The sequence below is a fragment of the Schistocerca serialis genome, chromosome 2 (assembly GCF_023864345.2).
Source record: "Schistocerca serialis cubense isolate TAMUIC-IGC-003099 chromosome 2, iqSchSeri2.2, whole genome shotgun sequence".
Lineage (NCBI taxonomy): Eukaryota > Metazoa > Arthropoda > Insecta > Orthoptera > Acrididae > Schistocerca > Schistocerca serialis.
In genome coordinates, this window is record NC_064639.1 from 217,207,558 (window position 1) to 217,226,971 (window position 19,414).

The 19,414-nt window shown below is 44.9% G+C and overlaps 1 protein-coding gene and 1 non-coding gene across 2 annotated transcripts in view; both read right to left on the minus strand.

The window, feature by feature from the left end:
• The window catches only part of LOC126456960 (globin-1), a 289,698-nt gene that overhangs the window by 49,207 nt on the left and 221,077 nt on the right, over positions 1-19,414 (minus strand). The window lies entirely within an intron of this gene.
• Trnas-cga (transfer RNA serine (anticodon CGA)) lies at positions 16,077-16,151 on the minus strand. The gene has a single exon. It is a non-coding gene; the product is annotated as a tRNA-Ser (tRNA).

A 19,414-nucleotide genomic window follows, 5' to 3' on the forward strand; every position in this document is an offset into this window, starting at 1 on the left:
CTATCGCAATGACGTCGAAGTATCTCGTAGCGATGGGACGTGGAGCGGCAACGAACAACAACAACGAACAACAACACAACAACAGCAAATATAGCCCATTAACTGTAGAATTTTCACTAAGCAATTTAAACAAGTGCAGCGTCCACCTCACTAAAACAACTGGAGCAACTGAGCGATTAACACAGCGTACGTGCGCATGTTGACGGGCGACCGATGAAGATAGCGGCTGTCACATAATTATACTTCTGGAATTTAAACAATTAGAGTTGTGCATGGCAGAGCTAGCATTGCATCACACACATATGGCTGACATCGATTCTCTGGCCGGCGCGATGCTATATAATACGGTTGGAATCACGAAAGAAGGCGGTTGAGTTTATGCTTGTACTGTGCACCAACGTCACGCATTCTCCGAAAGCCAATGAGTGTTCAGTTGTATTGTGAGCGCTCTGCTGTTAATGCCGTAGCTAATGCGAGCATTAAACGTGATCGTAGGGAACTGTTTAGTAAATTTCTTTCACTTTTGTTGCGAACTGTCATCGCTGATGGTGGTGGTAGGTGATAGATTCTGCAGAAGAAAGCCAGAGACACAATTTGTAGGATATACACTTTCTTCAAGCAGAAAGCTCGCACATGCACTTACTGCAACTGTCGTTTAGAATTGTCAACAGTGCAATCCCCACCTGTGTCTCGACATGCGAGAACTGCGATCCTTTGTAGAACCTCACCAGGCCGTTGTTGTTGAGACACACAGCGGTCAGCTCCACAGCGAGTAAAGACGATAATTACGGAGAGTTTATGATTCTACAACCAGCTCGAAAAGCAAGCGTCTGCTTTGTATGTACTTCGTTGACTGAAAGAGCGATGGATAAAGCTTAACAAATTGCGGGAACCATAGGCCAAGTACGAAAAATGTACGTATTTTGTTGGCAATTTTTGCTACTGAAAAAGAAAAACTTATTCATTGCACAGTTACTCGCATATTTGGCTGCAGATACATCTTCTTAAAAACATTATTTGTGTCCTTCAAACGACTTTGCTGTATTGAACAAACCGATGTACAACGAAATGCACAGAACAAAAGGGAGGTGAAATCGAACTCTGATTGCAATGACCTGGATCGTTCCTCAGCTATGGCTATCACTTTAACAAAAATATACAGAAAAAAAGGAGGGTGTATATGATGTTTCATAGAGTTTGAGATGCCACAATGTTTGACACATTCGGAGATGTCAGGATTCAGACCACTGTCTAAGTTTACTTCACGATACTGACAGATGTTTCATTTGAGTACTGAACACATCAAACTCGCTAGTGTTTGGCAGAAACGAAGAAAAATAACCAGCCAAAACCACACAAAATTGGTAATAAGTAGAAACTCGTTACAAAATTCAGTCTTGCGAGAATTCCTATCACAGTTCCGTAAACACACAGTTCGTGACGTGATGATAGTGTGTATTACTAACTAAACGATTTACAGTGAATGTTTCCCACTGGTGAGTCTAGTGGTTCCAAGATGGCTATAAACAATTTAGCACTTGTATGAGCAAGTCGAACTTATTATCACTTAAACAATATTTATGGAGTGACCTTGCATTTGTTTGTATCCCATATGAACGTCACTAGCATATAACGAACATGGCAACCAACACCCAAGTTCAGGCAGCATGCTGCTTCACAACAAAACATTCTGTTTGATAAATAAACCAGAAACGAAGATATACACTATGCGATCAAAAGTATACGGACATCTAGCTGAAAATGACTTACAAGTTCGTGACGCCCTCCATCGGTTATGCTGGAATTCACTATGTTGTTGGCCCACCCTTAGCCTTGATGACAGCTTCCACTCTCGCAGGCATACGTTCAATGAGGTGCTGGAAGGTTTCTTGGGGAATGGCAGCCCATCCTTCACGGAGTGCTGCACTGATGAGAGGTATCGATGTCGGTCGGTGAGGCCTGGCACGATATCGGCGTTCCAAAACGTCCCAGAGAGGTGTTCTATAGGATTCATGTCAGGACTCTGTGCAGGCCAGTGAATTACAAGGATGTTATTGTCGTGGATCCTGTTGCAGTTTGGAATTCCTGTGTGATGGTCTGGATAGATGTCTGCCCATTATAATTTACGACCCTCTTCAACTGTCGGCGGTCTGTGTCATTCAACAGACGGGGTGAGCCTGTACGCTTTCGCGCTTTACGTGTCCCTTCACGTTTCCACTACACTATCACATCGGAAACAGTGGACCTACGGATGTTTAGGAGTGTGGAAATCTCGCGAACAGACGTATGACACAAGTGACAGCCAATCACCTGACCACGTTCGAAGTCCGTGAGTTTCGCGGAGGGCCCCATTCTGCTCTCTCACGAAGTCTAATGACTACTGAGGTCGGTGATATGGAGTACCTGGCAGTAGGTGACAGAACAATGCACCTAATATGAAAAACATATGTTTTTGGGGGTATCCAAATACTTTTGATCACATAGTGTACATAAAGTGGAAGTGTCTTAGGCTTATGCGAGAACACGTATTGATTGCTCCAGCGTGATGTGGTGTGGGATGATGCTAGAAGGCATACGCATATCTTCATCTACTTCTGTATCATACTCCATAAGCCACCTAATGGTGTGTGCTGGAGGGTACCTTCAGTACCACTATCTGCTTCCTCGAACCCTGTTCCACTCGCGTTTAGTGCGTAGGAAGAATGATTATCGGTAAGCATCTGTATTGGTTCTAATTTCTCGAATTTTCTCCTCGTGGTCAATACGCGAGTTGTATGTTGGGGGAAGTAATATGTTGTCCGACTCCTCCTGAAAAGTGCTGTCCCGAAATTTCAATAGTACTCGTAAATCTCTCTGTGATGCATAACGCCTCCCTTGTAACGTCTGCCAGATTAGTTTGTTTAGCATCTCCGTAACGCTCTCTCGCCAGCTAAACGATTCCGTGACGGAACTCGCCGCTCTTCGTTGGATCTTCTCTATCTCCTCTATCAGTCTTACCTGATACGGATCCCAGATAGATGAACGATACTCAAGAATCGGGCAAACAAGCGCCTTAGAAGCCACTTCTTTCGTGGATGAGTTACATTTCCTTAAGATTCTTCCGATGCATCTGAGTCTGATGTCTGCTTTTACCAATATCTGTTTTATGTGGTCATCCACTTGAGGTTTATGTTCAGGGTCAACTGCCAGAGTCCGCAGCTCGTGGTCGTGCGGTAGCGTTCTCGCTTCCCACGCCCGGATTCCCGGGTTCGATTCCCGGCGGGGTCAGGGATTTTCTCTGCCTCGTGATGACTGGGTGTTGTGTGCTGTCCTTAGGTTAGTTAGGTTTAGGTAGTTCTAAGTTCTAGGGGACTGATGACAATAGATGTTAAGTCCCATAGTGCTCAGAGCCATTTTTTGAGCCAACTGCCAGAGCCTGCACCATTTATCAATTCTCTGCAAGTCGTTCTGCAAATTCTTGCTATCTTCTGGCGTTGCTACTTTGATACAGACAACTGCATCGTGTGCAAATAGCCTTAAAGAGCATCCGGCGCTTTCTACTAGATCATTTATATATATACTGTAAACAACAACGGTCCTATCACGCTTTCTTGTGGTACTCCGGATACTACCTTTACACCTGTCGTGTTGAGTTCTATCTGCAAGAAAGTCTTGGATCCAGTCGCAAGTCTGCTCCGATACTCCGTAAGCTCATATTTTTTTCATTAAACGGCAATGCGGGATGGTGTAAGATGCCTTACTGAAAGCAAGGAACACCGCATCAACCTGATCGCTGCTGTCTACTGCGCTGTGGATCTCATGGAGGAACAGAGCGAGATGAGTTTCGCAGGATCTCTGTCTGCAGAATACATGTTGATTTTTCCAAAAACGTCATAATTCTTGATAGTAAAACATGTTACATAATTCTATAACAGATTGACGTCAACGATATAGGTCTATAATTCTGTGGATCTATCTTACGGCCTTTCTTAAAAACGGAAATGACCTGCGCATTTTTCCAGTCGTAAGGTACCGTTCGTTGTTCAGGCGATCTACGATAAATTATTGCTAGAAGAGGAGCAAGTTATTTCGCATAATCTTTATAGAATCTTATAGGTATCTCATCTCGTGCTGACGTCTTTCTACTACTAAGCGATTGTAGCTTTCAATTCCGCGATCGGTTATATCAGTATCTGCCATTTCGACGTTCGTACGACGATTGAAAGAAGGGACAGTGTCACTATCTTCCGCGGTGAAACAACTTCGGAAGACCGAATTCAGTATCTCGGCCTTCTCTCTTATCTTCCGTTTCGGTGCAGGTGTGGTCGCTGAGAGAATGAACAGATGATTTTGACCCACTTACTGATTTCACATACGACCAAAATCTCTTTGGGTTTTTACTCAGGTCCTTTGACAACGTCTTACTTTCAGAATAATTGAACGCTTTTCTCATTGCTCTCCTTACACTCACTTTCGCTCCGTTCAGCTTTTGTCAGCTACGTTTATACTTCTCTTGAATCTGAGATGAAGTGCTCTTTGTTTATGTAGCGCTTTTCTAACACGGCTATTAAACCATGATGAATCTTTCCCGTCCCTTAAAATCTTACTCGGAACATTCTTGTCTAGGGCATATTGAACGATGCCTTTGAATTTTTTCCATTTGTTCTCCACATCTTCGTCCTCAACAACGAATATTTTTTGCTGACTGCTGAGGTATTATGAAAAATTTGTATCCTGTCACCCTTGGTGAGCAAATATAACTTCCTACCTTTCTTTAAATACCTTGTACGACCCGTCGTTATAGAGGCTGTCACGGCCTCGTATCGCTGGTAACTTCCTCTATGTTAACTGATTCGATAAGTTCAGGCCTGATTGTTGCCAGGACGTCTAAGACGTTACCCTAACGAGTTGGTTCTCTGTCTGCTCGAGGGAATTTTCGGACAAGACATCCAGAACAATGCCACATGGATCCCTGTCTCTGGCACCAGTTTTTATGGCATCATACTCCCAATCTATAAATGGCAACTTGAAGTCACCCCCTACTACAACGGCATGAACAGGAAAATTGCTAATGATATTCTGCAAGTACTGTCTGAAGAGCTCTACAACAACAGATCCTGACCGAGGTGGTCTATAAAATCATCCGATCACCATTTTTGACCGTTCTTTGATACTCAGTATCACCCAGATTAATTCACATTCGGAATCCGTGATAACCTCTCTAGATTTTATCGAATTTTTTACTGCAATAAACACGCCGCCACCATTGGCGACTAACCTATCCTTACGATAAACATTCCAATCTGAACTTTAGATTTCATTGTCATTGGTATCTGTTTTCAACCGGCTTTATGTTTCCAATTGCATCTGTGCGTTATAACCTTCAATAATACAGAGAGCGAAAGGCTATTTACAATTTGTACAGAAACCAGATGGCAGCTGTAAGAGTCGAGGGGCATGAAAGGGAAACAGTGGTTGGGAAGGGAGTGAGACAGGGTTTTAGCCTCTCCCGATGTTATTCAGTCTGTGTATTGAGCAAGCGGTAAAGGAAACAAAAGAAAAATTCGGAGTAGGTATTAAAATCCACGGAGAAGAAATAAAAACTTTGAAGTTCGCCGATGACATTGTAATTCTGTCAGAGACAGCAAAGGACTTGGAAGAGCCGTTGAACGGAATGGACAGCGTCTTGAAAGGAGGATACAAGATGAACATCAACAAAAGCAAAACGAGGATAATGGAATGTATTCGAATTAAGTCGGGTGATGCTGAGGGAATTAGATTAGGAAATGAGACACTTAAAGTAGTAAAGGAGTTTTGCTATTTGGGGAGCAAAATAACTGATGGTTGAAGTAGAGAGGATATAAAATGTAGACTGGCAATGGCAAGGGAAGCGTTTCTGAAGAAGAGAAATTTGTTAACATCGAGTATAGATTTAAGTGTCAGGAAGTCGTTTATGAAAGTATTTGTATGGAGTGTAGCCATGTATGGACGTGAAACATGGACGATAAATAGTTTGAACAAGAAGAGAATAGAAGCTTTCGAAATGTGGTGCTACAGAAGAATGCTGAAGATTAGATGGGTAGATCACATAACTAATGAGGAGGTATCGAATAGAATTGGAGAGGAGTTTGTGGCACAGCTTGACAAGAAGAAGGGACCAGTTGGTAGGACATGTTCTGAGGCATCAAGGGATCACAAATTTAGCTTTGGAGGGCAGCGTGGAGGGTAAAAATCGTAGAGGGAGACCAAAAGATGAATACACTAAACAGATTCAGAAGGATGTAGGTTGCAGTAAGTACTGGGAGATGAAGTTTGCACAGGATAGGGTAGCATGGAGAGCTGCATCAAACCAGTAACAGGACTGATGACCACCACAACAACAACAACAACAACAACAAGCGATACTAATCCTGGGACCTTTCCTTAGATGCTCCTGCAGTTTACTAAAATTATATTAATCGAATCTCTTATGTACGAGGACCAAGATTTTCTGTGGTCGCTGTGGCTCATTTAACAGGCAAATAGTCTTTGATCCCAAGGGAGGGGTTCTTTAACCTAAAAAAAAAACCATGTGCACGCTACACGCACTCCGCTGCCCTAGTAGCCGCTTCCAGCGTATAGTGTACGCCTGACCTATCAGGGGAACCCTACAATTCTGCACCCGATAGCGGAGGTCGGGAAATTCATATCCTGTCCCGTCGCAGAGTCAGGTTTAGACCTTCCACTCTGCTCCAAACAAGAGTACTGCGATCAACCCTGGGCACGATACTATAAATATACAGCTTAGCCTGCATCCCGTGTGCGTTGCTACTTGCCTTCAATAAATCAGCCAACCGCCGAAAGGAGCCGAGGATGGCCTCAGAACCCAAGCGGCAGGCGCCATTCGTGCCGACATGTACTACTTCATTCAGCCGATTGCACTCAGTGCGCTCGATAGCCGCCGACAGGGCCTCCTCCACATCACGGATGAGACCTCCCGGCAAACATACCGAATGCACGCTAGCATTCTTTCACGCCTTGCCTGCTATCTCCCTGAGGGGCTCCGCCTGATATTGGAGCTCCCTGTGACAAGCATACCCACCCTCTGTACTTGTCCGGACTGGGCAGGAAAATCGACCGCTGGCTTAACAGGAGAGGCATCCCGTGCTGGCTCAGAGTTATTATCAACGCTGAGTAGCACCTCGTACCTGTTGCTAATACGTAGGGAGCCAGGCGCACGGCCCGCTCCCTCTTTCGCCCTCCGCCCAGTGACACGCGAACCCTTCACTGTCTGCCACCCAATCTGGAGTGAGGACCGACCGGTAATACGTTGCGTATCGCAAACCGCAGGGACGTCCGGGTCACCAGCGGATTCCAGTGGCACCAAAGATATCGCAGGTCTCCTCATTGGCGCCGCGATGTCACCGCAACTTTGAGCATTAGCTAGAAGCTTGTCGACGGTAGCCAACGCAGATTCCAGCTGTTTACGGACAGCAGCCAACTCTGCTTGTCTCCGCTCACAACAAGCACAGTTAAAAAATGGTTCAAATGGCTCTGAGCACTATGGGACTTAACATCTGAGGTCATCAGTCCCCTAGAACTACTTAAACCTAACTAACCTAAGGACATCACACACATCCATGCCTGGGGCAGGATTCGAACCTGCGACCGTAGCGGTCGCGCGGTTCCAGACTGAAGCGCCCAGAACCGCTCGGTCACACTGGCCGGCACAAGCACAGCCCCTAGCCATATCGTACTGTGTATAAAATAGATGTAAGGTCTCAAATGGCGCTACTGAGATTGAAATGTATATAAAATATACCAACGGAGAGTAAAGTGACACTAAAAGTTGCTGTGCAGATTTCTCTCTGCAATCTGAGACAGCAAGCTATTAAACAGAAATAAATCAGTCTCCTGAAGTTGATGTATTTACAGATACCTGTTATAAGAAATCCTGTTTACCGAAACGTTGCTGCGCGAGATAAATATTCAAAATAGAATGCACTGATCTAAACTGTGTGCTCTCTACTAGCATAAAATCAAAGCTTACTGGCATGACGGAGTTTCTTGCGACGGTAAAATTTAAACTAGGAAGCCGCCCTGCGCAAGAATATTCACAAGACTCACGCAAAAAAAAAAAAAAAAAAATAAAATAAAAAAAAAAAAAATTTATAACCACAAGTCTGCACAGTAAAATACACACGTATAGTTCTCTTCTTTGCAGAAGCAAGCGGAAAAAGAAAAAGATTAAATTACACTACTGCCCATTAAAATTGCTGCATACAGATGATAAACGGGTATTCATTGGACAAATATACTATACTACAACTGACATGTGATTACATTTTCACGCAATTTGGGTGCATAGATCCTGAGAAATCAGTACCCAGAACAACCACCTCTGGCCGTAATAACGGCCTTGATACGCCTGGGCATTGAGTCAAACAGAGCTTGTATGGCGTGTACAGGTACAGGCTGCCCATGCAGCTTAACACGATACCACAGTTCATCAAGTGTAGTGACTGGCGTATTGTGACGAGCCACTTGCTCGGCCACCATTGACCACCCGTTTTCAATTGGTGAGAGATCTGGAGAATGTGCTGGCCAGGGCAGCAGTCGAACATTTTCTGTATCCAGAAAGGCCCGTACATGACCTGCAACATACGGTCCTGCATTATCTTGCAGAAATGTAGGGTTTCGCAGGGTTCGAATGAAGGGTATAGCCTCGGGTCGTAACACATCTGAAATGTAACGTCCACTGTTCAAAGTGCCGTCAATGCGAACAAGAGGTGACCGAGACGTGTAACCAATGGCACCCCATACCATCACGCAGGGTGATACGCCAGTATGGCGATGACGAATACACGCTTCCAATGTGCGTTCACCGCGATGTCGCCAAACACGGATGCGACCATCATGATGCTGTAAACAGAACCTGGATTCATCCGAAAAAATGACGTTTTGCCATTCGTGCACCCAGGTTCGTCGTTGAGTACACCATCATAGGTGCTCCTGTCTGTGATGCAGCGTCAAGGCTGATAGTCCACGCTGCTGCAAACGCCGTCGAACTGTTCGTGCAGATGGTTGTCGTCTTGCAAACATCCTCATCTGTTGACTCAGGAATCGAGACGTGGCTGCACGATCCGTTACAGTCATGCGGATAAGATGCCTGTCATCTCGACTGCTAGTGACACGAGGCCGTTGGGATCCAGCACGGCTTTCCGTACTACCCTCCTGAAGCCACCGATTCCATATTCTGCTAACAGTCATTGGACCTCGACGAACGCGAGCAGCAATGTCGCGATACGATAAACCGCAATCGCGATAGGCTACAATCCGACCGTTATCAAAGTCGGAAACGTGATGGTACGCATTTCTCCTCCTTACACGATGCATCACAACAACGTTTCACCAGGCAACGCCGGTCAACTGCTGTTTGTGTATGAGAAATCGGTTGGAAACTTTCCTCATGTCAGCACGCTGTAGGTGTCGCTACCGTTGCCAACCTTGTGTGAATGCTCTGAAAAGCTAATCATTTGGGTATCACAGCATCTTTTTCCTGTCGGTTAAATTTCGCGTCTGTAGCACGTCACCTTCGTGGTGCAGAAATTTTAATGGCCAGAAGTGCAATTTACTGTTTATCAGACAAGTACTGCTGCTGCTGCTGCTGCTGCTGCGCGTCCTCTCCGCTCGGCGGCTGCCGCTGCTCAGGAGGAGATCAGTGTTCAACGTCCCGTCGACAACGAGGTCATTAGAGATGGAGCACAAGCTCGGATTAGGAAACGATGGGGAAAGAAATTGGCAGTGCCCTTGCAAAGGAACCATCCCGGCATTTGCCTGAAGTGATCTAGGGAAATCACGGAAAACCTAGATCAGGATGGCCGGACGCGGGATTGAACTGACGACCTCCCGAATCCCCTGCTCTGGAGTGAGAGTATGAGGAGGGGGTGGGTGTTCATGTACTTGAGCCCTCTGCTGCGCTGTAGACATTACCGGACTTGGCGAGCCATGTATGATCTCCCAGTCGATGAAAATAAGTACTGTACAGGTCTTGCTACAGAAGAGAATATGTCAGGGTGACAGCTGGAGGGAGAAAGCCTGTCTAGAGATGTTATTTAGAAGACGGAACACATTAAGCAATGCCGAAACGTTTCTGTTTATTCATGATTTGATTCTTAGATGACATATTACACCAAAATATCTCGAAATGAAACGCCAGGCATTGTGAGCCCCATGCGCACGTCTCAAACCTGCCAACCACGATTTTCTTTTTAAATACGGCATGCGATTCGACCAGCAGACAATTCTTATATCAATGCCCATTAGAAGGCGTTCAGATAAAATGGGAGCAAATTCTGTAACACGTACTGATAAGCATTACCTCTGAGGGTTAGCTTTTGTATGAGGACTGCTGGTCTCTGCGGCAGACAGTGCCTGTCCAATGGCAAGTATCGGCAGTACATACAACGGGCACTCAGACTAACGGCCAACGCCTTCTCCCTCCTGTGCAAGCATTTCCTCACCCAGCGTCTCACTATTAAAATCATCTCGAAGATTCTGGTTGCATCTTTAGATGTGAAGAAACTGTAGGAGTGATCTGCCACGGGTATCGGCGGAGCCAGTGGTGGACTGGGCCTTTAAGAAGTGTGAGCCGTATTGTGGGCATAGAAGCTGTCCACTGTAGCTATCCAACAAGAGAGTTTGTGGACAGATAGAGAAGTCCTCCCTCAGGCTTTGCTTGTTTTTAAATAAAGTGCATAGTTCTCCTAGTTCTTATCCTCAGAGGTTGTTACGAAAAATTGTTTGAAGAATCACATCAGCTGGAATGTTTCTGCAGTTCAGTTTCTCCTGGCGTATTTCTTGCTCGAACAGTTCACGACTGTATTGCCGGTCCATAGTGTCCAACAGGCACAATATTTCGGCCATCAGACATGTCGCCATCGTCAGGTGTTCTGATGAACTGAGCTCCTGAGGGCAGGCGGCCGTCTTGAGGAAACACCGTGTAGGAACTGTCTTTTGCCCACCCTATAAAACACGAGCATTACTGGGAAAGCGGCAAAGACGATCTCGATTTGCGGAAGGTCGGCATATGCCAGAGTGTTACAGTGTGAGAAGACATATATTGGACAGACAGTGCGCACCATCGAAGATCGTTGCCGAGAACATGAGAGGCATACTCGACTTAGGTACCCCAACAAGTCAGCGGTCGCAGAGCACTGTTTGTCCGAAAGTCACGAAATGGACTACCAACATACCAGGGTCTTGGCACAGACGTCTAAATACTGGAACAGCGTCGTTAGAGATGCTATCGAAATTCGTACCAGGGACGGACTCATTAGCCGAGATTGCGACTGTAACCTTAGCAAGGTATGGGAACCAGCATTGAGTCTAATTAAAAAGAGATTCAGCAACGAAAACTAATGGGCGAGCAGGACGGACGAGGCAGTTACACCGACGCCACCACTGACGCCGACGCCAGCCTCTCAGCGACCGCCGACGCGCGGCCGCGGGCGCGGACCGCGGAGAGAACGCCCCGCAGGGAGAGGGGATTCAAGACGGCCGCCCGCCCTCAGGAGCTCAGTTCGTCAGCGCACCTGACGATGGCGACATGTCTGATCGCCGAAATATTGTGCCCGTTGGACACTGTGGACCGGCAGTACACCTGTGGACTGTTCGAGCATTCCTGCTGATAATTACCATAATCTTTCAATGTCAAACACTTCTTTTGCAGCCATTGCTTTTTAACATAGGGATAAATTCCTTACAGTGCAATGTGAACGTGGTTTGTAGAAAGAATGTATTTATTACATTGTTCTAACTGTTTGACATTTACCGCCCCATATTTACGTGCGTCGTGTAGAAAAGAAGGTGTTTGCGGAATACTGGGAGAAAATCGACAAAATCGTAACGAATTGTCCGCGAATTCTAAACAGCAACAGAAACAGGGTGCTTGCATACAATGCTATTGCGTGCAATACTCGGATACAAATTGCAAAAACAAAACAAAGTATGAATGACCTCCTGCTGCTGGTGCTGCTGTTTGACTCACATAAAGGGCATGAAACTAAGTCCACCTGATGATGCTTGGTACCCTGAGGAGTGGTGGTGGACGGAAGAGAGGGGGTTGGCGTTGGATCTGACTGTCCCTGAAATGTCGCTGTGCCGTTAGTTCCCTCTGTCACCATCAATTACATTGAAGTCACACCTGATGGCTCCAACACTACGACGTCAGGAATAACACAGCTGTACCTTTCCAAAGACATGGCAGGAATGGCGCTTCTCCCCGGGCCACCACTATTGTCACCAACGGTGGCCATCCAAGGCATGCAGAACACTGATTCGTAGCTTAACACGCTGCCACCCATTCATCAGCAATCTATGATTCTCAATGGCGGCACCACTCTAGACGCAACCCTTTGTGTTGTTGTAGTGACAATAGCCTCCATATGTGCTGGTGTTAGTGTCTTAGCAATGGTGAGGTCGACGCAGAGTTTTACAGGGGTCCATTATTTTATATGGGATGACAGATGCAGAAAAAGGGGCTACAATGTTGTTGGTGCAGAATATTATGCTCCTCCTACTTGGTGGTCAGGCACGGTCGATCGGAACCTTGACGATGAGCAAGCCTGCCTTCACGTTCCCATGCCATTCAACATCCGATTACTGTCATATCCAAACGCTCACAAATCGAGATACTGCACGACAGTTGCAGATATAAATTTTTGTGCCGATTACCACGGTGGCATAATTGGATAATTACATGAATTTTACTCACAAGTTTCTTTGGCATGTCGTAAAAAAGAAAATGTAAGTCAATTCGAATTATGCTGTCAAAAATAAGAGATATATACAGGGTGTCCCAGAAATATTGCGATAAAATTAAAGGGTTGTTGAGGGTGGCTTGAGGAACAAATTGAGAACAGGCTGAAGACGGTTTCGAACACAGGTCTCCATCTACAGTTTATTTTTCTCCCGTATACAGAAAAACAATCGAGATTTTTACAGGGTTCCACGACAAAAATGAACTGCTGATGGAAACCTGTGTCCGAAACCGTCATCCAATGAGGCAACAGAGCATCGTAGTCTTAGCAGACAAGGCCTTTCTACGCAGCAGCTAGCTCTACCAGCAGAGAAAGGCGCGCGAAGAATATTGCTTTACCATTGGTCGGTTTACTCAAGAGCCAATAGCAAAACAACATTCTCCCTCGTCAATCTGCGCTTTTCAGCAATAAACAATCGCAAAATAGTAAACCTAACGACTGCACTTTTTACTGACGTAATTATCTAATATGCTGAAGTTTTGCTTATGCATAAAGTTATTTACTATCGTTATTTATACCTGAATTAACTTTCCCTTTACCATAAACTTACTTTACAAATCTATTCCACAAAAATCCCCTTTGTCCATATCCATACTTCTTCGAAATGATCCCACACTAAATACCACTACATAATTCGTTAAACAATTATCTTCATATTAACCTTAAATCACACTCACGCATCATTCATAGTGCTAAAACACATTTATAGCATTTTACATACACAAAAAGACATAACAACACTTTATGAAAAGACTAGAACAGTTTATGAAAAACATTCTATTTCTTTAGTGCACTCTAGTGGGCAGAATCGAAACTAAAATCACAGTCCCCCTATCTAATATTGTCCTCTATCGGCTGATACATAAACTACGTGCGCGTTCAGTCTCGCGTCACCATCTGTCACTATCCAGCTCTGAAGCACATCTCCCACTTGACCGCCTCCAAGGCAGGTTCGGTATACGGCGCTTCGCCTCATAGTGTTTACAGATGTGTCAGATCATAAAATATAAATATAGTCAGTTTGTTCAGGAGGAACAAACGGCCTCGTCTTGCAAAGCATAGATACGTCATGATACACTTTCAATTTTTGTAAGATCTAGAGCAATGTATCCTTTTTTTCATTTTTGTTTGTGTCTGTCAGTTGTAATAAACGCTACGTTTTTAACACACCATAAATGCGTCTTAGGGTTAAAAAGTCTACCGGGCGTCTTTCGTTCGGATAAGATGGGTGTGAAGTAGCAGCTTAAGCACAGCACGTGGGAGCAGTATATAGGGAGCGGAAGGATGTCTTGTGTGGCGACGGTAACGTCGCGGCTCGCATTAGAGATAAGCTAGAGTCGTCCTGTTTGGGAAGCTCAAGAGCGCGTCCGCCATCAGCTGTCCAAATACGCCGGCTCACCTGGAGGTGCTGCGCGCCCCTCTATGGCTTCCTTTCGCTTGGCCGCCGACAGCCGCAACCCCGCTCTGGCGGTGGTCGCTTTGACAGAAGCCAGCCGTACTCTCACCTTGTAAATAGGCTGTTTAGGTTTTTCTGTTGGTAACGCCACGTGGCGCTCTGTATGAAAATCACTGACTGTGCTGTGTGCAGTCTGTGGCTGATTGGCGTTGTTGGAATATTCGCTACTGTAGTGTTGGGCAGTTGGATGTGAACAGCGCGTAGCGTTGCGCAGTTGGAGGTGAGCCGCCAGAAGTGGTGGATGTGGGGGGGGGGGGGGGGGGGGGGGGGGGAGATGGCAGCATTTTGAGAGCGGACGATCTGCACGTGTGTCCGTCAGAAAAAAGAAATTTGTAAGACTGGATGTCAGTTGTTGTTGTGGTCTTCAGTCCTGAGACTGGTTTGATGCAGCTCTCCATGCCTCTCTATCCTGTGCAAGCTGCTTCATCTCCCGGTACTTACTGCAACCTACATCCTTCTGAATCTGCTTAGTGTACTCATCTCTTGTTCTCCCTCTACGATTTTTACCCTCCACGCTGCCCTCCAATGCTAAATTTGTGATCCCATGATGCCTCAGAACGTGTCCTACCAACCGGTCCCTTCTTCATGTCAAGTTGTGCCACAAACTCCTCTTCTCCCCAATTCTATTCAATACCTCCTCATTAGTTATGTGATCTACCCATCTAATCTTCAGCATTCTTCTATAGCACCACATTTCGAAAGCTTCTATTCTCTTCTTGTCCATGTTTCGCTTCCATACATGGCTACACTCCATACAAATACTTTCAGAAGCGATTCCCTGACACTTAAATCTATACTCGATGTTAACAAATTTCTCTTCTTCAGAAACGCTTCCCTTGCCATTGCCAGTCTACAATTTATATCCTCTCTACTTCAACCATCATCAGTTATTTTGCTCCCCAAATAGCAAAACTCCTTTACTACTTTAAGTGTCTCATTTCCTAATCTAATTCCCTCAGCATCACCCGACTTAATTCGACTACATTCCATTATCCTCGTTTTACTTTTGTTGATGTTCATCTTGTATTCTCCTTTCAAGACGCTGTCCATTCCATTCAACTGCTCTTCCTTTGCTGTCTCTGACAGAATTACAATGTCATTGGCGAACCTCAAAGTTTTTATTTCTTCTCCATGGATTTTAATACCTACTCCGAATTTTTCTTTTGTTTCCTTTACTGATTGCTCAATATACAGATTGAATAACTGATTATATATATAAGCCGCGCGGGATTAGCCGAGCGGTCTAAGGCGTTGCAGTCATGGACCGTGCGGCTGGTCTCGGCGGAGGTTCGAGTCCTCCCTCGGGCATGGGTGTGTGTGTTTGTCCTTAGGATAATGTAGGTTAAGTAGTGTGTAAGTTTAGGGACTGATGACCCTAGCAGTTAAGTCCCATAAGATTTCACACACATGTGAACATATATATATATAAACTTTTCAACACTATTAAGGTAAATACATTTTTTCTTCTCTACCAAAATCTTTCATTTGCCAGCTATTCCTATCAGTAGTTAGCGCCTTCAGTAGTTAGAATCTTTTATTTAGCTGGCAGTATTGGCGCTCGCTATATTGCAGTAGTTCCAGTAACGAAGATTTTTGTGAGGTAAGTGAAATGAAAGAGGTATAGGTTATTATTCTTGGTCAGGACCGTTCTATTTTAGAGATTACTGAAAGTGAGATTGCGTTGCGCTAAAAATATTGTGTGTCAGTTTAGTGTTGATCAAAACAAGTAAAGAGAGAAATGTCTGAGCACGTTCAATTTTGCTCAGCTGTTTGAAAATCTAATAACGGAAGAGGTTTACCAGCACAGTCATTCATAAAACTTCCTGGCAGATTAAAAATGTGTGCCCGACCGAGACTCGAACTCGGGACCTTTGCCTTTCGCGGGCAAATGCTCTACCAACTGAGCTACCGAAGCACGACTCACGCCCGGTACTCACAGCTTTACTTCTGCCAGTACCTCGTCTCCTACCTTCCAAACTTTACAGAAGCTCTCCTGCGAACCTTGCAGAACTAGCACTCCTGAAAGAAAGGATATGGCGGAGACATGGCTTAGCCACAGCCTGGGGGATGTTTCCAGAATGAGATTTTCACTCTGCAGCGGAGTGTGCGCTGATATGAAACTTCCTGGCAGATTAAAACTGTGCGCCCGACCAAGACTCGAACTCGGGACCTTTGCCTTTCGCGGGCAAGTGCTCTACCAACTGAGCTACCGAAGCACAATTCACGCCCGGTACTCACAGCTTTACTTCTGCCAGTACCTCGTCTCCTACCTTCCAAACTTCATTCATAATTTTTCTAAGGGGACGTTACAACCTTCGCGTCAGTCTCGCTGCTTAGAGCAACCACTGCGTCACGATACTCATACAGCTGGAAACAGCCATCTCATCAATTATAATCTTCCAACAAACTGGACTTTTACATAGTGGATCCTATTGACACTAACGGAGGGTGTCCGGCCTAGAGGTACACACAAACATATGGTGATAACGTAAGAACTCGACATTTTATGTTGTTGGATGAATACGCAATCGACAGAGACACTCTAAGATGCGATCCTCACATTTCATGAACAACGCTGAGTCGTATACCGCATGTGCGAGCATGCGCACAAATGTCTACTGTGAGCAGGCAGAGCGCTCCTGACAGTCAGTACTTGAACGCCACAACGAAAGGTGCTGTGTTTGCTATGATTAGCTGAGTTACAATCTGAAACACATGCTATAAGCTTTATAGCTTCTTTTTTGCATTCAAGAAAATTTATGTAAGCTCTGTTTAATACGATGTATCATTTCATAGCTGTATATTGGATATTTTTCAAACTGAAGTTTGCAGCAGTCGATTTCTTGCAGCACAGGGGGTCTAAGCAATGTGATCTCTGGTTGCTAGTAGCATTCCGTGAGAGGCTAGTTAGTCGAGTGTTGGTCACACTGCTGAGCGGTCTGGAAATATACTGAAGAGCCAAACAAACTGGTACACCTGCCTCATATCTTGTGTGGCCCCCGCGAGCTCTCAGAAGTGCAGCAACACGACGTGGCGTGGACTCGACTAATGTCTGAAGTACTGGTGGAGAAAACTGACATCATGAATCCTGCAGGGCTGTTCATAAATCCGTAAGACTACGAGGCGATGGAGATTTCCTGAACAGCGCGTTGCAAGGCATTCCAGGTATGCTCATTAATGTTCATGTGTGGAGACTTTAGTGGCCATCGGAAGTGTCTGAACTCAGAAGAGTGTTCCCGGAGCCACTGTGTAGCAATTCTGGACGTGTGGGATGTCGCATTGTCCTGCTGGAATTGCCCAAGTCCGACGGAATGCACAATGGACATGAATGGATACAGGTGATCAGACAGGATGGTTACGAACTTGTCATCTGACAATGTTGTATCTAGATGTATAAGAGGTCCCATACCACTCCAATTGCACAAGCCCCACACCATTACAGAGCCTCCACCAGCTTGAACAGTCTCCTGCTGACATGCAGTGTCCATGGATTCATGAGGTTGTCCCCATACCAGTTCACGTCCATCCGCTCGATACAATCTGAAACGAGACTCGTCCGACCAGGCAACATGGTTCCAGTCGTCCACAGCCCATTGTCGGTGTTGGCGGGCCCAGGCAAGGCGTAAAACTTTGTGTCGTGCAGTCATCAAGGGTACACGAGTGGGCCTTCGGCTCAGAAAGCCAATACTGATGATGTTTCGTTGAATAGTTCGCACGGTGACACTTATTAATGGCCCAGCATTGGAATCTGCTTCAGTACTGCACTTCCGTCGCGTTGAACGATTCTCTTGAGTCATCGTTGGTCACGTTCTTGCAGGATCTTTTTCCGGTCGCAGCGTGTCCGAGATTTGATGTTTTACCGGATTCCTGATATTCATGGTACACTCGTGAAATGGTCGTACGGGAAAATCATCTCCACTTCATCGCTACCTCGGAGATGCTGTGTCCCATCGATCGTTCGCCGACTATAAGATCACGTTAAAAATCATTTAAATCTTGATAAGCTGCCATTGTAGCAGCAGTAAGAGATATCTAAGAACTGCGCCAGACACTTGTCTTATGTAGGCGTTGCCGACTGCAGCGTCATATCCTGCCTGTTTACATATCTCTGTATTTTGAATACGCATGCCTTTATTAGCTTCTTTGGCACTTCAGTGTAGTTCGCAGAGCACTGAGAGATACAGAGGGTGCTGGAAGTTTGCAAATATTATTTGGTACAGATCAACTTGATAAGTGAAGATTCTCATGTAAGATTGCTGGACTGTTTGCCTGCTGGTAACTAATGATGTATTTGGAAAACGGAAAGTATTTTTTCTGTATTAGTTCGGATTTGTTAGTTTCATTGTTCAGACGTAATTCGTGAAAGTTACTTCAAGTGGCTTGCCCTCAGAATCTATAAGTTTTACTCCTCCTTTACCAGTCTATTAATTAATTACTTGACAGAGTCACTTTTAATAAAAAATACTTCTTGCGAAGATGTTTGTAACTGTTGAACGATTTTCAGTATTCACAATGTAGTATTTTAAAACTTCGTCTTCTTTCAGTCATTTAGCAAGTCTATATATATCCTCCACCGTCTCCTCAGAAAAATATTGGATTTTCTATTGTGCGTCGCTGCATTGCACTCTGCAGAACGTAGTGGCTGAAGTCAAAAATTAATCTGCTTGGAATAGCTGCACGTTCTTGCACTGCACTGCGAGTAGTTTTCTTCTATTTAGCTGGTTTGGTGCTGCGCAGTATTTTTATGTTCACCGTTTTGAGCGGCACCAAACTTCCGTTGCCATAGGCAAGCCAAGAAAATTTGTTGGGCACCCTTTTACATAACAGTCGGAACATGGTAAGATCATTCACGGAGTAGCATTGCACTTCAAAATTATGATCACGATTAGGAAATTTCAGTTCTAATTACATTTCCTTGTCAAACAGTCTTTATTACAGTGTGGTGTTACGTTTGCGTATCTGTTATCTAATGTTTGGTACGGTCTTGGTCAGTTTACGCATGTAAATTTACAGGGAATTGTAATAGAAACAATTTGGTTATTTATTCTTTTAAAATACGATTTGTAATTTTATGTAGCATTTTTCATTCTGTTAGTTTTGAAAGTCATGTATTGTGACGTCAACGTTGTAGCACTGTTCACAACACAGAGTTTGACAGGACAGCTTATACAATTTCCAG